Source organism: Leptonychotes weddellii, unplaced genomic scaffold (genome assembly GCF_054177405.1).
Source record: "Leptonychotes weddellii isolate Sample4059 unplaced genomic scaffold, ASM5417740v2 HiC_scaffold_80, whole genome shotgun sequence".
NCBI lineage: Eukaryota > Metazoa > Chordata > Mammalia > Carnivora > Phocidae > Leptonychotes > Leptonychotes weddellii.
This window is the reverse complement of record NW_028050475.1, coordinates 1-8461: the sequence shown is the minus strand read 5'-3', so window position 1 is coordinate 8461 and position 8461 is coordinate 1. Positions and strand designations below refer to the sequence as shown.

The following is an 8461-nucleotide window of genomic DNA, read 5'->3' as shown; positions in this document are numbered from 1 at the left end:
GAATAAATTTAATCAAGGAAGTAAAAGATCACTACACTGTAAACTATAAAATGCTGATGAGAGAAATTGAAAAAGATACACAAAAAAGTAGAAAGATACCCTGTGTTCTTGGACTGGAAAAATTGATATTGTTAAAATGTTCATATTACTCAAAGCCATCTATAGATTTCATGCTCTATCAAAATTCCAATGACATTTTTTTTCACAGAAATAGAAAAAATGATCCTAAAATTCATATGGATCCACAAAAAGATCCCAGATAGTCCAAGCAACCTTAAGCAAAAAGAACAAAGCTGAAGGCATTACATTACCTGTTTTCTAAATATATTACAAAGATATGGTAATCAAAACAGTATGGTACTGGCATAAAAACAGTCATATAGATGAATGGAACAGAATAGAGAGCCCAGAAATAAATCTATGAATTTACAGGCTACCAATCTTCAACAAGGATGCCAAGAGCACACCATGGGGAGAGGATAGTCTTTTCAATAAATGGTGCTGGGAAAACTGGACATCCATATGCACAAAAATGAAACTGGATGAAATTGGACACTTATCTCACAACATATACAAAAATCAACTCAAAATGGATTAGAGTTAAACACAGACCTGAAATTGTAAAACTACTAGAAGAAAACATAGGGAAAAAATTTTTTTTGACCTCTGACTTTTTATTGGCCTCCTGCTCCCGAAAGAGTACAGGCTGCTTCAAAGCCTCAAAATTGATGTCATTGGTCTCAGACACCCCTTTGCCCTCCATAATCCTGTAGGTGGTGGTCTTTTGGATGGTTTGCATGGAGTTGTTGCTGTCTAGGGTGTCACCAAGATTGAAGCCCTCTCTCTGTCTTCCAGCAGGTAACAGTAGGTGGTGATTTCAGCCTCCAACTTGGCCTTCATCTCCAAGGACTGAGCCATATGTGTCAGTTCCATGAACATCATCTCAGCTGCTCCTATCTCATTGGTCTGTGAGGTTATCACTACAGTGCTTTCCTCAATCTGTTGAGGCCAGCCTGGTACTTGTCCAGCTCCTTTTAGTTCTTCTCAGCCAGCTTGTCATACTGGGCCTGGATGTCCACCATGATCTTGCTGAGGTTCTGAGACTGGGGGCATCCAACTCCATGGTCAACCTAGAGTTGGCAATTTCGGTCTGCAGACCCTTTACTTCTTCCTCATGGTTTTTTTTTCATGAAGAACAGTTCCTCCTTGAGAGTCAATTTCCATCTCCAGCTGCAACTGAGTGACATTGACGTCTTCAATGACCTTGCAGAGCCCATGGATGTCACTGTCCACAGACTGGTGCATGGCCAGCTCTGTTTCATACTTGACTCTGAAGTCATCAGTAGCAAGAGAGGCATTGTCAATTTTCAGAACAATGCAGACACAGTCCACAGAACTTGCAAAGATCTGAGCCCTCAACTCCTTGATGGTCCTAAAGTAATGCCCCCGGTCTCTGACCTGTGGTCCCTTCTTTTCCAGGTGTTTTCAGATTTTGATCTCCAGTCTCTGATTATCAGCCTCCAGGCTCCTTACCCTCTCCAGGTAGGAGGATGGATGGTCATTCAGGTCTTTCATGGTTTTCTTCTCACCCTCGATATCCCCTATGCCCACCAGATCCCCAGTCATCCCTGTGGTCAGGCACCCAGGTCTCCAGCCACCCTGGAAGCTGGTGAAGCAGGACAGAGAGATCCAGGAGCCTGAGCCCCTAGCTCCTGCATAAGTGTTAGCCACACGGCTGACAGGCCAGACCTGATGGCTGGGCGAATGCATAGAGCCCAGGGACCAATAGTTGGAGGAGAAGGTGGAGTGAGTAGTGAAGCTCATCTGTTCAGGGAGGAAGTCAAGAGGCCAGGGCTCAGGCTCAGGCTACCAGGAAAAAGCTTCTTGACATTGGTCAGGGCAATAATTTTTTGGATATGATCTCAAAAGTACAGGTGGCAAAAGCAAAAAAAGACAAGCAGAATTGCATCAAACTGAAAAGCTTCTGCACAGCAAAGGAAATAATCAACAGACTGAAGAGACAACCTAAGAAATGGGGGAAATATACATCTGTTTAGGGGTTAGTATCCAAAATATGTAAGGAATTCAAACAACTCAATAGCAAATAATAATAATAAATAGCATAAATAATAATAACCTGATTTAAAAATGGACAAAGGACCTGAATAGACAGTTTTCCAAAGAAGACATAAAATTGGCCAACAGATATGTAAGAAGATGCTCAACATCCCTCATCATCAGGGAAATGCAAATCAAAACCAAAATGAGATGTTACCTCACACCTGTTAGGATGACTATCATCAAAAAGATAAGAGACAACACGTGTTGGTTAGGATGTAGAGAAAAGGGAACCCTTGTGCACTGTTGGTAGGAATGTAAAGCAGTACAGCCATTATGGAAAAGAGGTTCCTCAAAAATTGAAAGTAGAAATACCACATGATTCAGCAACCTCACTTCTGGGTGTATATACAAAGAAAATGAAATCAGTATCTTGAAGAGATATCTGCATTCTTATGTTTGTTGTAGCATTAGTCATAACAGCCAAGATATGGAAACAACCTAAGTGTCAAATGAATGGAAAAAGAAAATTTGATCACACACACGTGATGAAATATTATTCAGATTTAAAAAAAGAGGGAAATCCTGCCATTTACAACAACACAGATAAACCTGGAAGACATTACCCTAAATGAGATAAGCCAGATACAGGAAGACAAATACTGCATGATATTGCTTATATGTAGAATGTAAAAAAATTAAACTCATAGAAGCAGAGCAGAATGGTGGTTGCTAGGAGCTGGGTGTTAGGGGAAATGAGGAAGTATTGGTCAAAGGGTACAAAGTTTCAGTTATGCAAGATGAATAAGTTCTAGAGATCTAATGCATAGCATAGTGACTATGGTTACTATTACTGTGTTGTATGCTTGACATTTGCTGAGAGTAAGTCTTAAGTGTTCTCACCACGAAAAAGAGGGAACTAGGTGAGGTGATGGAAATGTTAATTAGCTTGATTTTGGTAATCATTTCACAGTGTATATCAAAATATCACATTGTATACCTTAAATATACACAACTTTTGTCAGTTATACCTCAGTAAAGCTGGAAAAAATCCAATTTATATTCTTTCCACAAATATATGGGTTTTCCCACCTCCTAATTAACTTGGGATGTTATTATATTATAAAATTATTGTTAATATATCTGGGTGATGGGTAGAAAAATTACATATCATGCATATTTTTTTTAAAAATGAAATTTTCTTATTTTAAATTAGTAGTACATATATTTTAAAACTTCAAAAGATACAGAAATATGAAAATTAAGTTAACTCTCCCCCTACCACAACCTTAAACAGTTTTCTTCCCCCAAGCAACCAGTTACCATTATAGATTTATCATAATTTAATCATTTCCTAAATAATGGACATTTATGTTATTTCCAATATTCTGCTATTTCACATAGTACAGCAAAGAATATCACTGTTGATAAATGATTTCCTATATATGAGAATGTCTAGAAGTAAAAGTGGAATTGCTGGATCAGAGTATATGCATTTAGCATTTGAAAATATTTTCTATAAAATCTATTCTTGACATTGATCCTGTGCTTCCCCATTGCCTTTAGGATAATTTCTATGCTCTATAAAATGGATTCCAAGTCCCTATATGATTTGTCCCCTGCTAGTCAGCTCATTTATCACTTCCCCTTTAGGATTCTATATTAACCATACAAACTTGTTTCGGTTCCTCAAATAAATCAAGTTCCTCTTACTTTAAGCCTTCTAACATGTATGTTCTCTCTGCCTGGGTTACCCTTCCCTCAAATCTTCACATGGCTAACTCTTTAGCGTCTGTCAGGTTGCAGCTCAGGAGACTATTAGGAGACCTTCCCGAACCTCCCAGGTGTAGATCAGGTGCTGCTGTGTCCCATAGCACCCTGTGCTTACCTAATTATATCACTATACTGTGTTGAGACTATCCACCTGTGAGATTGATGAGGGTTGGGTCTTATCTTGTTCAACTCTGTGTCCCTAGTGGTGCAAACAGAGATCAATAAACATTTATTCAACAACTAGTTGGTACTTAATAAACATTTATTTGAATGAACGAATGGAAAAAAAAGGAAGCCCTAGTAGCTCTTCACGTGTGAGACAAAAGAGGACCTACAGGTTTAGGAGTAGAATCTAGAGTAAGGCAGGGTTGCATAAGTAATCCACTATAGATCCAATAGGAGCCATCTGCCTGCATATCTACATCTTCCTGTGGCATTTTGAGGAGCCATACAAAAGGGAGCTGACAGTTTACCACTTGGCCAACAGGTTAAAATTCTCATAGCCTTCACTTCTTAAAACCATATGCATGTTCTTAATCCTTACTGAGCCTCTTTATGGATGTTAATGAAAAGGCTCATTTGACCATCCAAACTGAAATCCTGAGTATTTAATCATCCAGACATCATCTAATTGGCTAAGACTACCCTAGCTATTATATTATAGAAATCAGGAACAGTTAGGAGAAAATTATAAGAGAATTAGAATGAAATAATTAGATCATCTATTCTAGTAGTTCAACATCTTTTTCTTACCCTTATATATCAGAGGGATATGATATAATCTCATCAGTAAGAGTACTATCTCACTATAAATTTCTTAATGGGGCAGAGTGCTCAGAATTTCCAGGGGTGTGTATACCTTGAAAAAACCGCCTTATATGATTTTCAGTATCTTACACCAAAGTTGAGAGTCACTGATTCTAGTTTAACCTTTAGAAAAAACTAATATCAGAGAAGTAAAGATTTACCCAAGATCCCAATGCTAGTGTAACTACTAATGGCAGAGCTGGGACTATAATCTGGGCCTCCTGGCTTAGAGCTCATCATTTTTCATAATATTTAGAAACAAATAACTAGAAGGAATTTAAGATGGTGAGACAGACGAGAAATACCTTCAGAGAACCTCAGGTCAAGTGGGCTTCTTACCTCTTTCAGGCAAGTAAGAGATTCCTCAAAGATATCTTACCTTTATAGCACTTTCTAATGGGAGGAAGGCATGTTCGCATTTTACCTTACATGATGCTGTATTGCTTATGTTTGTTATAATGAGTATGTATTATTTTTATAATTAAAAAATTACACAAATATTTTTAAGCAGCCTAATTTTAACTAACTTTTACACCCAGTTCACTTTAGGACTTAGGTACTGAGGACAGGAATTTGGTAGCTCTACCAACTGCAGAGCCTGGTACAATGTCTTACAAGTAGTTGGTATTCTAAAAATGTTTGTTAATCAAGCATCAGTGGTGAAAGCTTGTTGAAATCACCTACTGCAGAGCTAGTTCAATCAATGAAAATACAGCTTTAAAGGGCATTTTGGAGTATGAGCAAACTTAGACATTTTAGCTTACCTAATGTCTTATTTGATATAAAGACATTTTCCAGAGGGTTCTGCTGTGGGCACTTATGCTGTTGGCTTCCATGACCAGTAGACAACCTTGGGGACTCTACATCTGAATACAACAATCCTTTTCAAGTCTACACACATGGTAAACCCTCAAAAGCTTTAATTTAGTCTTATGAACAAACCCCTGTAAGCTCTCAAAATGATTTTAGTCTTTCTCATTTGATAATAGCACAGTGATGGCTCACTGAAAAGCAATCAATGTAAGAGCAATACTAGAATGAGGGCACTTATTAATTCTAGCTAACATGTGTATAGGTAGAAAGCCTGTTTCTTTGAGGCCATAGCCTTTCATGTTCATCTGTATCAACTTAATGGTAGCTATGCCCTATTTCATTATTATTTTTAAGAAACAAAGGACAAAGGGTATATTTCAATCTTGTTTCTCCACTTTACTCTTTTATAATAGCAAAAAAGAATACTTTTTTGATCTGTCCAAAAGTAAAGAAAACTACAAAGAGATACTGACAAAAAAGGGACACATATATACAGACAGACAGTAAACGAGTGACACAGAACTATACAGATGTGATCATTTGTTGTTATGAGGTAGGCCATAGTTTGAGGCTTGGAGTCTTCTTCCTATGGACTTGGATACTATCAGTGACCACAAAAAGGACAATCTGGTTGAAAGAGAGTATCTTTGCAAAAATTATAATGGGTTATCTATAAATTAATGAATATGAGTACCTAAAATGCCTGGGAGACCATGCTATTATATTTGTTTTCCAGAGAGAATACAGTCATAGCAGTTAATAATTTCTGAAACATTTTTGCATACATTAACACTTTTGATCATTACAACAGCATGAGGTAAACAAGGCTAATTTCCCCCCATTTTAAAGCTAAGGAAACTGAAGCTCAGAGGGATGTCATTCCTCCAAGGTCACATGGCTGCTATGATGGCAGAGACATCAGGATTGGGATCCAGAAATTGCAATTCAGTCTAGTACCCCATCTATTACACCATGCTGCACTTTAATTTTTATTCTTTTACAAGGACAGAAATATGGGATGAGGGCAGGTTTGGAGAGATATTAATATTCTGATTGATTCCTGAAAATGATCCATATACAGGAAGAGAACAGATGATTTTCAAATAATATTTATAAAATATAGAAAACACCTCCATGGGAATTGTGAATTCATATTATCTGATTCTAAGACCTCATGACAGTCTGAATGTACCCTACATTTCATTCCAATTAAAAAAATAAAGGTCTACAGATTTCTGGAGAACCCTGCAAAAGATGATGAAGCAAGTCACCTAGAGCTATTATTACTATTATCACTTCAGAAACACATCACAAGGATGGGTCTCAGCAGGAAATCCTGGCACAGATTTCTGGAACTGCTGTGACTCCAACACCTGCAATGAAGGGATCATGCTTTCCTCACAAAACAACACAGCTGAAAGATCTCATAAAATTAGCAAAAATTAGCTGAAAACCTGTATCAAATGCTTCTGGCCAACTCAAAACAGGAGTAGTAAATTTAAGGTAGAGATGTAGTAAAGAAAAAGACCTCACTCATTTTCTGAGACTTGAAGATACATAGCACCAAGATTTACACACTGGAGGAGAACTAACCCTGTGTTGTTCTCCTCCAGTGACTGGAGGAGACTCCTGCTTCCTATTCAGTGCCTCCATTTATAGAATAATCCAAATGGAGAAACTGAGATGCATCCGAGAATTTCTTGAATGGTGGGTCAGAAAGATTGGATATGTCCTGGATATGGTCACTGACATTTTTAAAGGCAAGTTATACTATACCTATGTTATGCCTCTAATCAACTAGTTTAGTAGTCCAGTGAAAAGAAGGAAAAAGATTTCTGTAGCTTGATTTATTCTTGGTGAATTTATGCAGGCTCCTGAGGATCACTATATCCCTTTCTTTTCTTAAAATGTGAATGAACTATTTGTCAAATTTTTTTCTCCTACAGGGATTACTGAAGATCATCAAACTTAATTTCTATAGTTTCCAAATAGAAAATCTAGACTCCTTCCCTTCCCCATTTGTTTTTCGAGTCATTCATTTAACAAACGTTTGAGTGTCTTCTATGTACTGGTGCTGTGTAAGGTAAACTCCAGGACCTGCTCATTTTTACCTATTGCCTATAAATCTATATGCTTCCTCATTAAAGTGTAAGCTTTTCAGAGGGTCTTATTTATCTTTATACTTTTTCTGGTAGTGCCTAGAGGCTTGTTAAATAATAATAACATAAAGTTTTGGAATTTAACTCAAGTTAAAGGATAGTAACAGATCAAAAAATTTATAAAGGAACCAGAATGAATTTTCCTACTCTTTTTAAACTTAATCCCTATTTTTGACCTTTGAAAAATGTTTTCTTCTTGAAATCTGTCATGTTATTAAATGTTCAAAGTAAATGACCTTTTTTGAAACTTGTGATGCAAACTTGAGCTGGATAGCTAATTTTTTTTAAAATTTCATTTTATTATGTTATGCTAGTCACCATACAATACATCATTAGTTTTTGATGTGGTGACCAACGATTCATTGTTTTTGTATAACACCCAGTGCTCCCCGCAGTATGTGCCCTCCTTAATACCCATCACCGGGCTAACCCATCCACCCAACCCTCTCCCCTCTAAAACCCTCAGTTTGTTTCTCAGAGTCTATAGTCTCTCATGGTTCATCTCTCCCTCTGATTTCCCCCCCTTCATTTTTCCCTTCCTTCTCCTAATGTCCTCATGTTCCACAAATAAGTGAAACCATATGATAATTGACTTTCTCTGCTTGACTTATTTCACTTAGCATAATCTCCTCCAGTCCCATCCATGTTGATGTAAAAGTTGGGTATTCATCCTTTCTGATGGCTGAGTAATATTCCATTGTATATATGGACCACATCTTTTTTATCCACTCATCTGTTGAAGGGCATCTCGGCTCTTTCCACAGTTTGGCTATTGCGGACGTTGCTGCTATGAACATTGGGGTTCATATGACCCTTCTTTTCACTACATCTGTGTCTTGGTGATAAATACC

General features: G+C 37.4%; 1 pseudogene; it reads right to left on the bottom strand.

Moving 5' to 3' along the window:
* Positions 1–211: 211 nt before the first annotated feature.
* LOC102744313 (keratin, type I cytoskeletal 18 pseudogene) lies at positions 212–3570 on the bottom strand (annotated as a pseudogene).
* Between the last annotated feature and the right edge of the window lie 4891 nt (positions 3571–8461).